The sequence below is a fragment of the Macaca nemestrina genome, chromosome 9, assembly GCF_043159975.1.
Source record: "Macaca nemestrina isolate mMacNem1 chromosome 9, mMacNem.hap1, whole genome shotgun sequence".
Taxonomy (NCBI): Eukaryota; Metazoa; Chordata; class Mammalia; order Primates; family Cercopithecidae; genus Macaca; species Macaca nemestrina.
This window is the reverse complement of record NC_092133.1, coordinates 56,472,990-56,491,596: the sequence shown is the minus strand read 5'-3', so window position 1 is coordinate 56,491,596 and position 18,607 is coordinate 56,472,990. Positions and strand designations below refer to the sequence as shown.

The window sequence follows — 18,607 nt, the reverse complement described above, 5'->3', positions numbered from 1 at the left end:
TCTGTTAGGAGCATTAAAGCTTATTTTTACATGCTGGCTAGAGTGTAAATTGGGTGTGTAAATTGCGAACAGATGATAAACCCTATGGCAGACCATGGCCATAGGATGGGCAAGGCAAGAGGGATGGTTTTCTCCTGTGGGGTGATTGCAGGGCTATGCGGAAAGTGTGCTTCACTTTATATAGGCATGGGCATGTTTCCATGACACGGAAAGGTGTTGTGAGGGAGTTACAAAAGTAGTTTCTTCACAGCCCAGTCAAGGTGAAATGCACTGCGGTGCCTTGGGTTAGAGGGAGAGGCCAGAGAGCCAGGCTTTGTACTTCTTAGAGGTTTGTCTCGTGGAAAAAGAGCTTTTGTGCTGGAACTGTGTCACATGCGTGCGTTTCCCAGGCAGATCTGTGACCTTAGAGACGTAGCACAAAAGTCATTTCCTGCTTTGCTTTTATTTCCTCTTTCTTTCCTTTTGCCTCTTATTCTTATAAGGTGCTTTTTGTCAAGTTGTGCAATGGAAATAAACTGCTAGAAATAACTTTCTTTTGTTAAATAAAGCTGAAATCACAGAGGTTTGGTAATTTGCTGGGTGAGAGTGATTATCCTGAACGCAGGAATTCCAGTGACCTGAAACCTTCAACACTGATCGCTTTAGATCAAAGCATAGGCATTGATGATTCCTTACTGATATTCCAAGGCAGGGGGAAAATAGGAGGAAAATTCTGGGTCAGAGGTGTTTTATTGTAGCCCATGAGTAATTAGAGTGTTTGCCCTTAAATATGACTCCTAGGTGCTGAACCAGGAGTAAGACCCCAAAGCACTTTTCCTCCACGATAATTAATAAAAATTGACTAAAACTGTGATCTGAATAGGAAAGGCAGGTCATAAAGCATTTTTATGTGTCTTTGTGAAAATTCCCAAGGGAAAGATATCCTTAATTTGCTGTGAGCAGTGAGGCATGTGCTTTCTAAATGACACGCAGATTTCATCCCCCACATGGACCCCTCTTCAGGAGTAACCGTGAATATTCCTGGTACTCTTGCCATTTTCTCCAGAATTAGGATCTATAGAAGACTCTCTGCCTTTTGTTGCATAGCTGACTTTGAGATTGAAGCTGGAGAGCTGCAGTTGTTTTGCTGCAAGAGGTTAAATATAGTTAGTTCCTACTTTGATATTCTTGTAAATAAACTTCTTGAATATATTTTCATAAAAATACAAACTTGGGTTAAGAAATTGTGTGCAGGCGTATTTCAAAGCCTTGCACGGCAGAGTTGTTATGAAATTGCCATACTTTGCTAGATTATGGTCTAATTTTATTGTATGAGGTTTCTCTGTGGGTAGGTCACTACCACTTGCCCCCTCTCCATACATCTCTGCCTACCCCCACCGTGATAAACTAGCTTCTAAGAAACATGGAAAAGGTACATATATTTGTATGAAGATATGGTGTCATATTAATATTGACACTATATGTTAGGGTTGTTAGACTAGCTAGGTTTATGTACAGCAGTTTTCTGTAGCAGTGATGACAGATCTGTCACCTTTGTCCTGGGCCCCTGTTTGACTTGGAAGCAAGATAGGGAAGGGGTGAAGCAAAGGGAGTTTCTGGACTCACTGAGCTGTAGCAAATGCTTTGTGGACCAAAGTGCTTTGTTACCAGTACAACAGAGTCTGTCCAATGTAAATCACTTAGCAACCAGAAGGGAACATGGAGAAATATCAATATCTCTATTGTAAATGTGCAAGTGGATTTAAATGTTTTGTTCTCAGGACTCTCAGAGTAGATCCTAAAACTAGCGCATGGATAGCACTTTCATTGCTGTTGTTCATTCTTAACATAGTAAAATAGGTATATTCTCTAAGATACAGTATATTATGGAAGATACAATATTCATAGTCAAATTATTTCATGGACTACTTGTGATATACAAAGTTAAGACTGAATTATTTTGAAGACACTCTAGATTTCCTTCAGTGGCATAGCCATATATGACCCTCATGCCCTGTAAAGTGAATTGTTATGACTTTAGGTTTCTTTTTCCCCACCTTTTTCTAAGATTCTAATGAAGGCCTGTGGGCTAGTTTGTTCCATGTTGTACACCTCATGTCAATCAAAAATGCTTCTTCTAAGTATTTTGTGGGATATTATGGGGAAGTTACTCTTGTTCATATGCAGAAATACTGTATAGGATTTTTTTTTTTTTTGAAATGAAGTCTTGTTCTTGTTGCCCAGACTGGAGTGCAGTGACGTGATCTCAGCTCACTGCAACCCCCGCCTCCTGGGTTCAAACGATTCTCCTGCCTCAGCCTCCTGAGTAGCTGGGATTACAGGCACCCACCAACATGCCTGGATAATTTTTGTACTTTTAATAGAGATGGAGTTTCGCCATGTTGGCCAGGCTGGTCTCAAACACCTGACCTCAGGTGATCCACCTGCCTCGGCCTCCCAAAGTGCTGGGATTACAGGTGTGAGCCACCGAGCCTGGCAAGGATCTTTTAATTACGTAAAAGTAATAGTGGATACTCTCGTAAAATCACAAACTAGAAAAGTTTGGGAAAATCCTAGAGTATCTAGTTTATAAAATAAGGAATTTGGTCCATGACACTCCTGCAGTTCAGGTTTGAGTAAGGCCAAAGACGAAGCTTTCTTGATTAGGTCTGATGACACAGAATCGTATAGTATGGGATATCACTATATGTTATCATGAAATCATAATGCATATGTAGACTTAACATTGGATTCACATTTCATCAAGTTTTTAAAAACCCAGTGAATTGTGCATATGGTCTATTTTGAATATGTTAATCATGAATATGTGATTACCAGTCCAAAAAAAAAGCAGTACAGAACTTCTAGGAATTTATAATTAGTTGAATTTTAATAAAGATGTGTTTTATTCTTGACATAACTTAAGTAGTGTTAAGAAAAAGAAAATCTTCCTATTTGTTGAAAGGAAATGCATCTAGGTGGACGAACCTTTACTTTTTTATTACTAATTTGTCTGGCTTTAAAAAAAAGTTTGAATGAGTATCTTGTTTAAAAGGTGCTTACCAATGCACTTACAAATGCCCCTTCCCCATACTTTCCAATTGCCCTTCCCTGCCGTATCTTTTTCCCTCCACACTTCTCTGCTCATGGGCTGCCTAGGTTGGCAACCAGTGGGAGGCATGCCACTGTAGATAGAGTGCCTTTGGGTGGGTTTTTACTGGATCCTTGCCCTGACTGAGTTACAGAGAAGAGCTGTTTATATCCCCTGCTGCCAGCAGGGCCCAGGCCCATGGGCGGTGGTCGGTAGGTGGCTCATCCTACCATAAAGCCATGATGGGCTGAAGTCACACGTGCTCTCCTCGTGGTCAGGCTGCAGTCCTTGCACATTCCCTGTCGTTGTTGGCTTCTGGTACCATGTTACCTGCCTGTCATGCCCTCTCCCCACATAAACTATAAAATACATTTCAACAGTGAGGGATATTACTGGAATTAACCCTAATTTGTTCCATAAGTGGGTTTTGTTAGTATATGAATATATGCTTGTATATATTTACCAGGTCCTGTAAAAAATTTGAGGTGACCTAATGAAATTTATATTAAAAAAGAAAACATTGTGGAGTTTGCTCTCAACAGATAGGTAGGTAGATCTCTCTCTATATATGCACCTGACACAGTGCTAGATACTAGGATAAAATGACAATTCCATGATTAACATATTTTCTGATTATTGATGTCAAACATACAGTCAGTCAGTGACAGAGCGGGAACAAATATTCATTGCTTCATTCTTGAATTCATGTATTCATTCAGTAAACATTTAATGAGTGACTTCTGTGGATCAGGCATTGCATCAAATGTTGGAGACAAAGCCAATCAAAGCATAGTGGCAACACTACAGTAACGCCCAGAAGAGGCAGGGAGGGAGAAAGATAAGAGCCATTAATCACTTTCCATAAAGAATGAAGAGAGAGCCTCAGGAGTCCACAGAAAGACCCTCACTTGGCTCAGATGCGCTCAGAGGAGAATCTCAGTGAAGCTGAGTGGAGTTGAAAGAGGAGTCAGCAAGATAATCAAGCCGAAGAACAGGAATCTCATTCCCAAAGTAATAGAAGTAGGAGAGACTATTAGGCTGTGTGGGAAACAAACAGTATTTTGGAATTCCTGGAGCAAATGGGACCTGAGTGCGTGGCACGAAAAGTAGGCAGGTGCCAGAGCATAAAGATCTTCCTATGCCATCTTGCATAGTTTGGAAATCATCCTGCTAAAAGCGGGGAGAGACCTTAATGGTGGTGGTGGAAGAGAGGACTGTGAATAGCTTTATGGGGTAGAGCCGTCACTCAAGCATCCGTGTTGTAGCAGCAGCAGGGAGAGCAGTCAGGAAGCTCTGATGGGGATCCAGGCACGAAATGCTGAGTGTGAACCAAGGCGGAGACTATGCCAGTGGAGAGGGGGTGTTGCGTACCAAAGATATTTAGGGGAAGACTCAGTAGAACTTGGCAATGGATTGTAGGCAGGATGTGAGAGAGAGATCGGATTCTAGGATAACTGCCAAGTTCCTGGCTTGAAGGGGGAAGAGGAAGAATTAAATGTCCTGGATTCATGTCTTTTCTCCCAGGCCATTTATTGACCACTTATTCTGCAGTAGGTAGGGTGTTACATTGCTTTATAGGTAGAGATTCATTTCATCTTCCTAATAACCCTGTGAGAAGAGAAAGTATTTTTTTTTATTATCCCCATCTTACAGACAAGGAGACTGAGGCTGAGCCTTGAAGCTAGTTGCCGAAAGTTTTCACCCTAGTCAGACAGTGGTAGAGCTAGGATTCCAACTGGGGCAGTCTAACTCTCCAGCTTGCGCTCTTAACTACTATGCCATACAAGGTGTATAGTATGTGACATTAATATTTTCACAGCTGCACATCAAAGTGGGCTTGTTTCAGAAAATCTTCTAAGTGATAAGCTATTTTCTAGACATGTGAAACTTTAAACGACAGGCTTTATGTCTCTAACTAATTCAGTATTGTAGTGACTGTTTTTCTTACCCTCTGCAGTAAATTTTAATGTTTTTTCTTAAGGTTCTTTTTTTAAAATTTTTTGGAAGTTAGAAATGAAAATTACCAACACAAGGATTTCAAATCCTCAGACACATTGTGTAATGACAACTTAACAGTGTGTTGGATGCCTACTGTATGTCAGCAATGTGCAGAGGGATTCCCATGGGTTATTCTTTTTTCTTCCCTATGACTTTCCTATGAGGCAGGCATTATTTTCATCTCCATTTTTATAGGTAAAACTAAGGCTTAAAAATACCTTGTCTGAGGTCATATAGCTAGTGAGTGGTGGACCTAGACTTGAACTTGGGTCAAAGGACTTTGGGATCTCTATTTAACCACTGGGTTTATTGTAATGAGGTGCTAGCTGTCTCCTTTAAGGTTAACCACAATTTAAGGGTTTGAGAACAGATTTTTTATAGACATGGACTATAGTGTTATTTCTTGCCATTGAAGCTCAGTGCATCCTGATATTTTATAGGCTTTCCCCATTCCTAGTTACCTGGGTATCTCTGACACCCTGATCTAAGATGCCAGGCAAGAGTAAGGTTTTGTACTGCAGCAGCTGGACTATGGTAGAAGATTGTGTCGATCTTTATGAGATCAAGGAAACTTGTTCTGTTCCCTGCTGCATCGAGTATATGGACTCCAGGTCTCCAGGGAGCATGGTCAATTAGCATACTTGATATTCTGTACCATAATTACGTGTTTACCTGTCTGTCTTACCAAGAGACTGTGAGCTCCTTGAGGCCAGAGATGGTGTAATTATCTACTACAGCCAAACTGCGGCTTGCTGGATGGTGAATGAGTGGATGAGAGGCAGTATCATGTAATGATTAAAGAGTGTGAACAATAGAGTAAGATTGTCTGAGTTCAGATTCTGGCACTATCAGTTAGATGTTGACCTTGGAGAAGTTATTTAGTCTCTCTGTGCCTCAGGCTCTCCACTTGCAAAATGGATGTAATAGTAGGATGTGCTTAGTATAAGATTGTAATGGGGTTTCAGTGAGTTCGTATTAAAGCTGCGCTTGGCACAAAGTAAGAGCCATGGTGTTGCAGTTGTTGTTGTTGTTCAGAATGTACAGACAAATGAACAGAAGAATAAATGGACTTTAGTGTGAGTATTTAGTGTTAGCCAATGTACTGAGGCATTAACCAAAGCCAAGGTTTGTTTATGAAACTTGCCTCAGGTCACAGCAATACCAGGTCTTGGAACCAAGGCCTGTGTGGTTCTAAGTTTCTTGCTTGGGCCATCAAAACCTCTACAGGAAAGATTTTCTTAAGGGTGATTCTTATCAATGGACATCCAGGGTGAATTCTTATATCAAGAAAAAAATGATCACTTTTGAGCTGTTGAAAGTTACATTATTTACTAATTCAAATTTTAATAAATCATTTAAATTCAACTGCAAAATCTAGATTTGTATATTCTTTCATACTTAAGTTAGTGTACTTCTGCATTTAAAATTTTTAAATAGAATCCACTTACTGAAAAAACAGTGAAAGCATTGGTATAGATAGATAGATAGATAGATAGATAGATAGATAGATAGATAGATTTAGGTGTAGCTTAAATATTGAAGGAGAATATCTAAATACAACATTATATTGTCAGTTACATAATTCACATTTTATTTTCAAGAAATAAAAAGCAATTTGCTATAGTTTTGCCCAAATTGTTATTCTAGTGTATATTATGTAAACTAAAAATTGTTATTCTAGTTTATATTATGTAAACTAAAAGTAGGAGAGTTAAAAGCAAACCAAAGGACATCAAGCTTGAATCATTTACATATAGGTCAGATTTTTTTTCTGGTACTTATTCCATTCACTCAAGATCCTGCTTTCATGGAACCAAAGTGGAGTCATGAAATGGGATCATCTATTATTGACAAATGTGGGAGGTGCTTATAAAATATATAGATTTCAATTTAGATTTAATTGGTTCTAGTAAATGATTTCTCAGTCATGGGTGACTTTCTGATTAATTAGGATCATATCCTCAGTTTTGTTTGAACTTAGACATATCTCATTAGAATGGGAAGAAGAGAGACTACCATTCATATCTGCTGGATATAGCTCAACTTTTGGCAGAAAAAAAAAGTCTACTAATACCATCATCATAGGAGAAGAAGGATGTATGGACTGCCTGGTAAAAAATGGGGAAATAGAACTAGGCCATAAGAGGGTTGGAAGAAAGTTAGTTCAAGATTTTCTAGGTACTGAAAGTCAGAGACTGAGACATTTGTAAGGTACTGTGAAGGTACCCCTGAAATCAAAAATACCTGGTCTTGGAACCAATCAGATGAATAGCATTCTTTTATCCTAATAAAGTACAATTTTGTAAAATATCTATACAGTGAAAGAAAGTATGAAAACATGGTAAATTTTGTTTAATAGAAGATTAGAAACATTAATAAAACAGGCAAACAATAAGGAGCGATGTGAGGAAGTATCTGGAGCTAAGTATTACAATTCATGGTATTGAAGAGAATGGGCCTTGAGGCTCAATGTGAGTTCGCAGAGAAGCTGCTACTAATTAGCTGTGTGGCCATGAACTTAATCTCTTTGGGCCTCAGTTTCCACATTGATCAAATAGGGATATTATTTTTTCTTTATATACATGCTGTGAAGAGTAGAGATACTGCAAATAAATGCATTTTGCCAGGTTCCTTGTATAAAAAGTGTATTTAGCAAGTTTCCAACTTCCCTTCCTAAAGTATAGGTTCTCAAATGTCATTGAGGGATTGTAGTCAAGAATGAGGTGGAAGAACTGAGAAAAAGAGGGAATATTTTTAACAACTTTTGCACCTTATAAGCACTCAAAATTATTTGCTGAATTGATATAGTGAATGAAGTTTTACTAAGAGACTGCCATTCCCAGACAACCATTAAAGTCCCACAGTTAGCTCTTTGCAAACTTTCCACAGCCCTTGGGGAGTTAAATCTGTCATTTTGAGAAATACTCCTGAAGATTCGTATGTTAAATACATTTTTCCATTCATTAACATTAGTACTAATTAGCTTCTCTCAGTAGTTAAATGATTGCTGAGGTAGATGTTAAAGAAAACTTAAGAACCCTATGCACAGACACAGGAAGTACCAAATGTACCAAATGATTCCTTTAATAAATGAACTTTATTTTGCAGATTCGAACATAAATGTTGAAAAAGGAAAAAAAAAGACTACTTGGGTTGAATGAAGAAATCTTCATTATATAGTTTATGTATTGTGATTATGGAGAAGAAACAAAATACAATATAAGATTCATTACCCACCAGTTTATCCCCCAATCTAGGCAGTGTCCACAATAGCGGTGTTGTTACAGTTTTGGCATAGTTGGGGACTGGGAGAGGAATGAATAATCTGACCAATGTAGACTTATGTGTCGTACCTGGTTTCTGAACCTAAGGTGGCCCGATGGCTGTCTTCCTTTGTCAGCGATTCCCTTCTCCCTGTGATCTGATTGCTACTTGCAAGAGTCTCTAAAATTTTCAATTCCATATAGCTAGTTAACCTTCACCTGACCAAACTGGCCCACTTCCATAACTGCCACTTAGAGTTATCAGTGTATTCATATGCTACCACTCATCTTAAACCAAACAGAAGAACTGAGTCTGAAACCTGGACATCTTTCCTTAGACATTTTCATCATAGACCCTCTGTGATTTTTTTATTGTTCCAGGAGGATCTACCCAGTGAGACATCCAACAGCAAAAGTATCTGAAGCAGAATTTACCTGTCCTGTTATTTGTTGAGCTGTAATTCATTGAGGGACTACAGTGGGCCAGGCGTTCTACCACGTGCATGATGTAGATCATTTTGTTGAATCTTTGTGGCATGGATATTATTTTCCAATTTTCTGGATTAGGGAAGTTATACTTTGAAAGTTTCAAAAACTTGCCCAAAATTGCACAATTAGTAAGTGTAAAGCTGTAATTCAAACCCCAATTGGTCTGATTTCTAGCCCTGTGCTTTTTCCACCACTCTTCACATCTGGAGTTGCCTCTGTGTTACACTGAAAGCATCATTTTTACAGAATACTGAGCTCCCTGAGATGAATCTTTTCTGGACCATGAAATGCCATGCAAGGGTTTCTTCCCCTAGGAAATCTCATATAGAATCATTTTTGTGATTTATCTCTTTCTCCCAAAAGAACATTAAGAGCGGGACATAGATAGTAGGAGGGTGATATTACTGGATGTAATAAATAAATTGACTCAACTTCAAATGACTTGTACTTCATTTACTGGAAATGCATTCTACCTTAACAGTACTATAATTCTATTAATGCTAAAATAAAGAAAAATTAATATGATTAATTCCCAATACGTTTGTATTTTTGAAGATAAGTGACAAAATCACTTTGTGTCAGCTGATTTGGGTGGGGGGGGTTCTTCGATTTTTTTAAATTGACAAATGTACATATTCATGAGTTACACAGTGATGTTTCAATATAATGTGAAGTGATCAGATCAAGATAATTAGCATATTTGTCATCTCAAACTTGTATCTTTTTTTGTGTTGGACACATTTGATATCATCCATGTACCTATTTGAAACTGTATATTATTGTTAACTGTAGTCATCCCACTGTGATACAGAATACTAGAACTTACTCTCCTTATCTAGTGTAATTTTGTATCCTTTAACAAATCTTTCCTCTATACCTGCCTTTCCCCTACCTTTCCAGCCTCTAGTATTCTGTCATTTTTACTTCTATGAGATCAACTTTTTTTTAGTTTCCACGTATGAATGAGAACATGCAGTGTGTAACTTTCTGTTCCTGGCTTATTTTACTTAACATGAGGTCCCCCGGTTCTACCCATGTTGCTACAAATGACAGGATTTCATTCCTTTTTATGGTTGAATAGTATTTCATTGTGTGTATGTACACATTTTCTTTATCCATTCATCTGTTTTTGGACACCTAGGCTGATTCCATATCTTGGCTATTGTGAATCGTGCTGCAGAAAAAACATAGGAGTGCAAATATCTCTTCAACATACTGATTTTATTTCCTTTGCATAAATGCCCAGTAGTGGCATTACTGAATCATATGGTAGTTCTATTTGTAATTTCTTGAGGAACCTCCATATTGTTCTCTATATTGGCTGTACTAGTTTACAGTCCCACCAACAGTGTATAAAATTTCCCTTTTCTCTGCATTCTTGCCAGCATTTGTTATTTTTATTTCTATTTTTTGTCTTTTTTATAATAGCAATCCTAACTGGGGTGAGATGATACCTCATTGTGGTTTCGATTTGCATTTTCATGGTGATTAGTGATGTTTCGCATTTTTCATATATTTGTTGACCCTTTGTATGTTTTCTTTTGAGAAATGTCGGTTCAGATAATTTGGCCATTTTTTAATCAGATTGTGTGGGATTTTTGCTGTTGAGATGTTTGAGCTACGTGTATATGCTGGATAGTAATCCCTTGTCAGCTGAGTAGTTTGCAAATATTTTCTCCCATTCTGTAGGTTGTTTTTTCACTCTGTTGATTGTTTTTTTTTTTTTTTCTGTGCAGAGGTTTTTTAGTTTTGATATAATCAAATTTGTTTCTTTTTGCTGCTTTTGCCTGTGCTTTTGAGAACTTATTCATAAAATATTTTCTCAAGCCAATGTCCTAAAGCATTTCCTGTATGTTTTCTTCTAGTAGTTTTATCATTTGGGGTCTTATATATGGGTCTCTGATTCCTTTTGAGTTGATTTTTATGTAGGGTAAGAAGGGAAAGTCTAGTTTCATTCTTTATTCTTTTGCATATGGATATACAATTTTCCCAGCATCAATTATTGAAAGAACTCTCCTTTCCCCAATGAGTGTTCTTGGCACCTTCATCAAAAATCAGTTGGCTGTAGATATGTGGATTAATGTTTGCATTGTCTATTCTGCTTAATTGGTCTGTATGTCTGTTTTTATGCCAGTACCATGCTGTTTTGGCTACTATAGTTTTGTGGTATATTTTAAGTCTGGTAGTGTCAATTTTTTGCATTTTGAAATGAATCTATTCCCACGTTTTGCCAGTGCCTGTTATTTTATGCTTATCATTTTTATGAGAAAACTGTGGAAAAATCTGGCTTTAAATATCTTGCTCAGGGCTTTAAAACAGACTAATTTTTAGAGTTTAGATGAGAAATTAAATGCAATTTGTAGAATGGTAAGAAATTAACACCAGCATCAAAAAAACTACTTCAGCTGATAATATAGACAAAATGTTAGAAATGAGTCACCTTCGACTTTACCATATTCTTTTCTTATTATCAGGATAGAAAAATCTCATAGGCTTTATGAAGTGATGGGGATTGTTTTGCTCCTTGACAATATAAACAATAAATAAAAAGTTGAATTTGAGGGAGGGGACTTGGCAAAAACTACTAAAGTTCTAAAAAAAGTTGATTAGACAAAAATAGATGCTTTTAGACTTTGCTAGCAAACCTCAGTTTGGATTGATAGGAAACCTGCTAGCAAAAGTTAGGTTCAATTTACAATAAAAATAATTGGTAGGTGTCAAAGGTTGTTGTCTCACATAACAGTTAAATGAACCCTCTGAGTAAGGTGACATTATTCACATTTTGCTGATGAGGAAATCAAGGCTTAGAAATTGCTTTATCACTATTACTGATAAATTCAGAGGCTGAACTTGAAGCCATGGCTATCAGACTCTAAGGCACCCTGCCCCTGGCCTTTATTCTGTTTGCAGATTATTCACCAGTCATATAAGATTCATGCATTTGGAGAAGGCTTTTATTTTTATTTTTATTACATTATTTTCTATATATAAATGATTTTTATGTCATGTAATTTTTATCCCTCCCTCATCATCACCAGTATTGTTCATTTGTTTTATGTAGTAAAACTAGCTAAAAAGTGCTTTGTAATAATGGTGCATGACTGAAGCTTTATGTTTTTAACTTCAAATATTACATGGGGATGTTAAATATTATTGCAAAAGCACAAAGCTATTTTGAATCAGGTGCGTAAAGCGCATAATTGATATTGGCACTGTGTATTTACAATAGTCTAGGGAAGTAACATTTGTCAAAATCATAACCTTGAACAATGCATTTTGTTTTCTTCTAGTAACCCCCTGAAATGTCCAGTTTTAAAAATCCCGGCCACATATCTGCTACCTGACTGGTTAGAGGTGAAGGAGACAGGATATGCTGAAAGGAACACAGCTTCTGAGGTCACTGAATCCCCACACTGTTCCCTGCTCCCTCCCCTCTTCTGCAAGGACCTGCTGTCCCTCTGTTCAGTGGCTTGGCCACTGCACCCCGATTCAATAACGTGATGAGTATATTTACTTAGCTCTGTCAACCCCAGAATACATTTGCCTGTCCTTAAGTAACAGGAAGATAACCATATTGATGTTTAAAAGTGCTGCCTGTAATTAATTTCTTTCCTTTGAAGCATGGCCATTGTTAACGATCCCTGTTTTACTATGCCTCTTCAGCTGGAGCCATTCTTTGCCATCTAAAAATAAATGGCTTTGTTATGCACATTTATTCCATCTGCATTTATTCCAAATACAGTTAATATATTAATACTAGGAATCCAGGCAGATGAAGTTCACACATTCGTTTGCCTTCATTATTATAGAATTAGTGATCCTGATCTCCTCAATTCCAGTCTGATTCGTTTCAAAAGATTTTGAGTGTGCCTCATCTTTGCTGAAATTGCATCTTTGAGGGTGACCATGAATGCATTTAAAATATGTGTTTACCCTGCTGACTGGGTCATGGCCTGGCCAATGCAAGTGCTGGTCTTGATTTTCCAGTCATGCCCAGTGACTAAGGTAGCATGAGTTTTCTCTTGCTCCAAAGTATGTGAGTCCAGGTTCTGGTTTTTTCCTGAGCTCTACATGGAAGAGCTTGTCTTCAGCGGCAGGTTGTAATTTGATTTTACATAACGTGTTTCAGTGGATTTTCTGTAGGATAAGATTCAAATAATTATATAGCCATCCATTTGGCATCTGATAGACATTATGTTTTTATCTGCTTTCTGGTGGATTAGTTAGGATTCTGTTGTGGCACAGGAAAGGAGAATACACTTATGTTCATTTGGCATTCTCAGCTTTGACCTGTTTTCCTAGACCTCCATTTCAGCTTTAGTGGAAACTAAATTATTAATACGATCTGTATTGTGCCTGTGCGGAGAGCTTTATCCAGCCTGTTTTTTAAAGTGCTGCCAGGAATCTCTGAAGTAATAGGAAAACAGATTTTTGGAGGCCCTGTGGAATGAGGGAAAGGGCCTGGACGTGGGCTGTGGGGGCAGACCGGCTTGCATTTGAATCTTAACACAGTTACTACTTCTTCTCTATGGAGTCTGAAGTCGGTTACTTAAGCTCTCTGAGCCCCTGTGCCCTCATCCATAATAACGCCTACCATGAAGAGACAATACGAAGGCTAAATTAAATCGAACATGAAGTGGCCATCCCAATGCAGTGATTCAACAAATGTTAATTCCTCCCACTTCCCCACTCCTTTCTTTGTTCCCTTGTCCACCTGGAAGAAATGAGGGTTTATTTTATGCTAAGCATATTTAGTGAGAGTCATCCGTGGAAACGGGCAAAGTGAATTTGCTAAAGTGAATTACAAGCTGAGGGTAAATAAATAAGGAAATGATAAGTACCTGTATGTGTTTATGTTGGGGCAAGTAGGGAATATGTATTCCAGCAAGGACAGTTAAAACCAGAGCCAAATTTGTATTAGGAAGAAATGTGGATCATGGAGGCATTAAACGTGGGGCAGGAGGCTTGGGTTCTAGCGAAGTGTGGTGGTATTCCCCAGACCACCCAGTGCAGCTCTAGCTGCTTGCGCACCAGCACCCCAACAGTCAATGCACGCGCCTCTGTCTGCTTGGGAGATTTTCTAAGTTGTGATAAGCCAGTCCTCTTTTTTTTTTTTTTCCCCTAGGCAGGCCTTAATGGGTTCACCTTGAGTTCCCACTAAAGACCTCCCAATGGTAGTGCTGCTTGACTCCCAGAGCAAAAACCACTTGGAAGAAACTCGTCAGCAGAAGTTCAGTTCTAGTGATTCTGATAAGAGTGCTGATATGCAATTTCTCAGGGACAATTAGAAGTAGGCAAACCATGAATTGATGGGTTTTCTTGCTAAATATTAACTGTCAATGCAAAGAAGACTGCTTTCAGAGCTTGTGACAGTATTTAATACCTGTTGTTCCCCTTGTATGCCTGCTTGATTACTTGTAATGTACTAGAGCATTGTGTGTATTCTTCGGATTTATTTTTCTCACTATCTAAATAGATGTCCATTGTAGAAACCGCATTAAACCTAGAGAGGCAAAGATCACCCAGAGAAACATGGCTGTTCCATTTTGAAATAGATTTTTTCAATGTTTTTCTGTGTGTGTATATACATCACTTCTTCTTTCCTCCCTTCTCTTTCGTTTCTCTTCCCTTTTTTCCTCTTCCCAAATGAAGATGAGATAATAATAGTACCTCCTTTTTTTGTAACCTCATTTTTCCACTAAAATTATAATATGAACATAAAAAATGAACATATGTCCACTTCAATAAATATATTTCTTTAAATTTTTAAAGGACCTATAGCATTCTACTTTATGAATATACCAAAAAGTGCCAACTAATCTCTTATTTTTCTATATTCAGTTTGTTTTCTTTCTTTTTTTTTTTTTTTTAATGAAAAATGCCACAAAGGACAACAGCACTTCATCTTTTTCCTAAACCCACAGTGTTCTTGTGTTCTTGTTTTCTGCTCTCCTGGTTTTCTGGTGATTTTTGTTTTGTTTTGTTTTGTTTTGTTTTTAACATTGTATTCCAGGTCCTCCATTCTTAAGCCAGAGCTGGTATTTAGAACTCACTTCCCAAAAATCCTCTAGCTGACCTTAGTTCTGGTCAGAATAACTCTACTTTTCACCATCCCCATAGCATACCCTACTTTGTCCCTGTGGGTCTTTGTGTTGGTCTGCCTGCAGTCCCTCCTTCTCTCTCATATATACAAATCCTTTCAACTCCTGGGGCTCATCTCCAGCCTCACCCTCTTCCTGAAATGCCGGTTTATCCAGCTGGAAGGAATTTCTTTCATCTTAACTATTATTTTACAACTGTTTGTCTCTCTCACGAAACTAAAGATAGTCTACATGGAATTATCGTTTTTGTGAAGACATCTGATGAAAAGTCACCAGGTATTGATTTGGAATGTTGGTAAGGCCCCTAAGGTTGCCCCTTGGAGCCCCTTTCCTTGTATGTTTTATCTCGAGGACCCTGACACACTGGTCCCGAGAGTCCCTCCCAGCTACAATAGTATCCCTTGTGCTCCCACTGCAGGACACATTCCTTGGGCAGGACTACAAATCACAGTGTGTCCTCTTCTAGCCCCTTGACTCTGTCCTGTTGAATGAAGAAATAATAGCAGGTACACAGCTCTCTGCCCAGGGCTCTGTACTTTTCCTCCAGTCTTCATTAACTCATCTGCAATTCTTTTAGGCCAGTGACTCTCAACTGGCAGAGAAGAGGCTTCATTCGGTTCACCTGGGGCTAGCGTAAGCACCTGGCCTGGTTTGCCCAGGACTGAAAGGTTTCCCAGGATTCCACTTTCAGTGCCAGAACAAGGATGGCCATGCCCCTCACTCCAAGAGCATATTAGAATTCATGGAGTGTGGTGGGGCAAATTGTAAAGCAAGGGAGAGATCCTGCATGCTACCTATCTCTAAAACCATCTCAGCCTTACTTGCCTTTTGGGGTCTTGCCTTCCATCTGTGATTATGAGATCACTTTTTTTCCTCTAGGAGACCATTTCCCATTTTGTAATTTCCAGTGTCATCAATAGGCTTTATTCCTTCCTAAATTTCCTATCATCTCCTGACTATTTAAGTACAGTGACATCTTCCCGATGCCATGTCATGGTGAATCGATTATATGAAAGTACATAAAATTCAGCTTTGGGCATGCCAACTCCTGCTTTCATTATTTAGGGTCTCACCCAGGACCCAATTTTTGCCTTGTTTTTTATCTCTCTTCAACTCCCAGGACCTTGTTTCTTATTCATTTGCATTCTTGTTTTGATTATTTCCAACTTTGACATTCCCCTGCCTATACTGCCTTAGTCAAGTGATGGACATTTAAATTTTGTCCCCACACAAGAAGCCCCTGGCCTGGCTGCCACCTTCTACCTGATGATATATCGGACAAACAGACATAAAGATCATTACTACTTTCTAATTTAATTCTAGTTTCATATTTTTTCCTGTCCCAGTCAGAGAGAGCCCACCATTGTTTTATTAGAAAATATTTTGATGGGGGATGCTACAAAGTTATGTAACTAAAATATTGTGTGTGCAAGAGAATCACTTTTTACTCAAACTTATATGATGGAGATGACAAACATGATTTCAAGTTACTTTACAATAAACACTGGTTTAAAAAAATCTGTTCCATGCCTCAATTTTTATACCAATCACTCAAATCACATTTAATGCATTTTTAATGACTTTATAGGCTGCAGATGAAAACACATGATTCAGTCACTTCATTACAGTGAGTAAATGGATGATTTCATTTGTTTTAAGTGAAAAGAAAAGCTACTGTAGACATCTGAATTTAAATCTATAGGATTTATATAAATACATCAGTTTTGAAGGACAGAATTGTATGGAAAATTCCCAAAGAGGCTCTAGAGTCAAGGAATCTTAGAGATGGAAGGGATTGTTGAGGTCAGTGAGCCGGGGCCTCTGCAGAGCCAGCCTCTCCTTGACAATAGCTCTATGCATCGTCAGTCTCTGCTTGTGAATTGCCTGTGACTGGAAATGCCCTATCTCTGAACATAGCCCCCATTGCTGAACAGTTCTGATTGTTAGAACATGCTCTCTTATTTTGAGACTAAACCTAGCACCCTGTCATGGCCACCCATATGCCAGCTATTTATATAGATGAAGATAGTGATATGTTGGTGCTGCTGCTTCTCTTCAAGTTAAATGCTCCCTGTTTCTTTAGCCAGTCTTCATAAGACAGAGAGTCGTGATACCCCTTAAATCCTCTCTTAGCCATCGTGAGACAACTAGAATTGACACTGTATTTCATGTGTGGGTTGTCTAGATCATAATATATTGTTGTAGCATGCCCACAGTTATTGCCACAATTGGTAAAAGGGGCCAAGGTCACAGTTGTTTTGGGGAGAAGGCAATTGAGAGCCCATTCAGACTATTTTCATGGGAACTTTGTTTCTGTTTCACATAAATTTTATTCTTCCTCTTTAACTTTTAGTTTTATCTCTTGGTTGGCTTTGAAATATATGCATTTAACTCATTTGTGAATATACTGCAACATTTATAAACAGCAGTAAAGCATAGAATTATAAAGATGTGAAAGCTTTTTCCCTCTAATATTCTATCTTCTATGTTTTCCTTTGTAGTATTTCCCATTACCTTATGCCTCACACTTAGAAATTATATTCTAAATATTAAGGAGCAGCCCTGTGGTCTACATTGCTTTCTCTTTTTTCTACTTCCACTTGGCTTCTGTCCTCTATGTATGTTTTTGCTTTCTTTTCTCACCTTCTTCATCATAGAAGTGTTCACTAAAATTCACTAGAACAGATGGAAATATTTTAATATCAGTTGGATACCAGAAAGGAACAAGTTATGTAACATGTTAAAATTTATGAAAGGCTGATTTTCATATAGTTCAGAATAACAAATTTAATAAACAGTTGGCTTCTTAGGGACTGAATTCTTAGATACTAGCAAGTATGTAGAATTATCTTGACTGGAAAATTACCCCATAAGAAGGACATAAGAAGAACAAAATTCTGAAACATCTGAGTATTTGTTGTAGTGCAGTGAATATGAAACATACATGTTTTGATTCAACAATATTTCAACATTTCAGTTCAACAAATGTTTATATGCTCCAGGGGTACAAAGAGAAATAAAACATGCTTCCAATCCCTTGGGAACTGGCAGCCTATTAAGAGAGGCAACTTTAAAGTAATTAAAATAGTCTTACAGTTGATATAGAAAATGTATAAAGTGCAGCCTCACTAACATCTGATATTTTTTGACTTGTTAACAATAGCCATTCTAACTGGTATAAGGTGGTATCTCATTGTGGTTTTGATTTGCATTTTTCTGGTGATTAGTGATGTGGAGTGTTTTTTCATATGTTTGTTGGCCACTTACATGTCTTCTTTTGGAGATCTTATGAAGGGGCACATCTACCAGGGCAGAGGGTAGAGATGAGACAGATGTGTAGATTGGAGTCTTGAAAACTGAAAAGTGTGGCAGATATTGTAGGGAGCACAGGTAGAAACGCTTTGAGAATTAAAGGGGGATGATGAGTTACAGAATGTGATTGGAAGAGAAGGGAAGGATCCCGAAAGAACCTGTCAGAGATGTCATGTGTTAGCGTCTGTAACCAATATATGGTGATACCTTATATTGAGAATGGAATGCACAGGGATTGGTTTCCACTTATTTAGGGTATGCCCCCTCCTTTCCTCCCGATTTCCCCTATTACTTTCAACTATTAACAGTATGTTTGCAAATTAAGAAATCTTATCTCAGGTTGATGTTTAGCTTGAGTTTTCAGAGCTAGCTCA

General features: G+C 38.1%; 1 protein-coding gene across 27 annotated transcripts in view; it reads left to right on the top strand.

Annotated features, from left to right (window-relative positions):
• Positions 1-18,607, top strand: part of LOC105466182 (ankyrin 3) — a 703,092-nt gene that overhangs the window by 342,690 nt on the left and 341,795 nt on the right. The window lies entirely within an intron of this gene.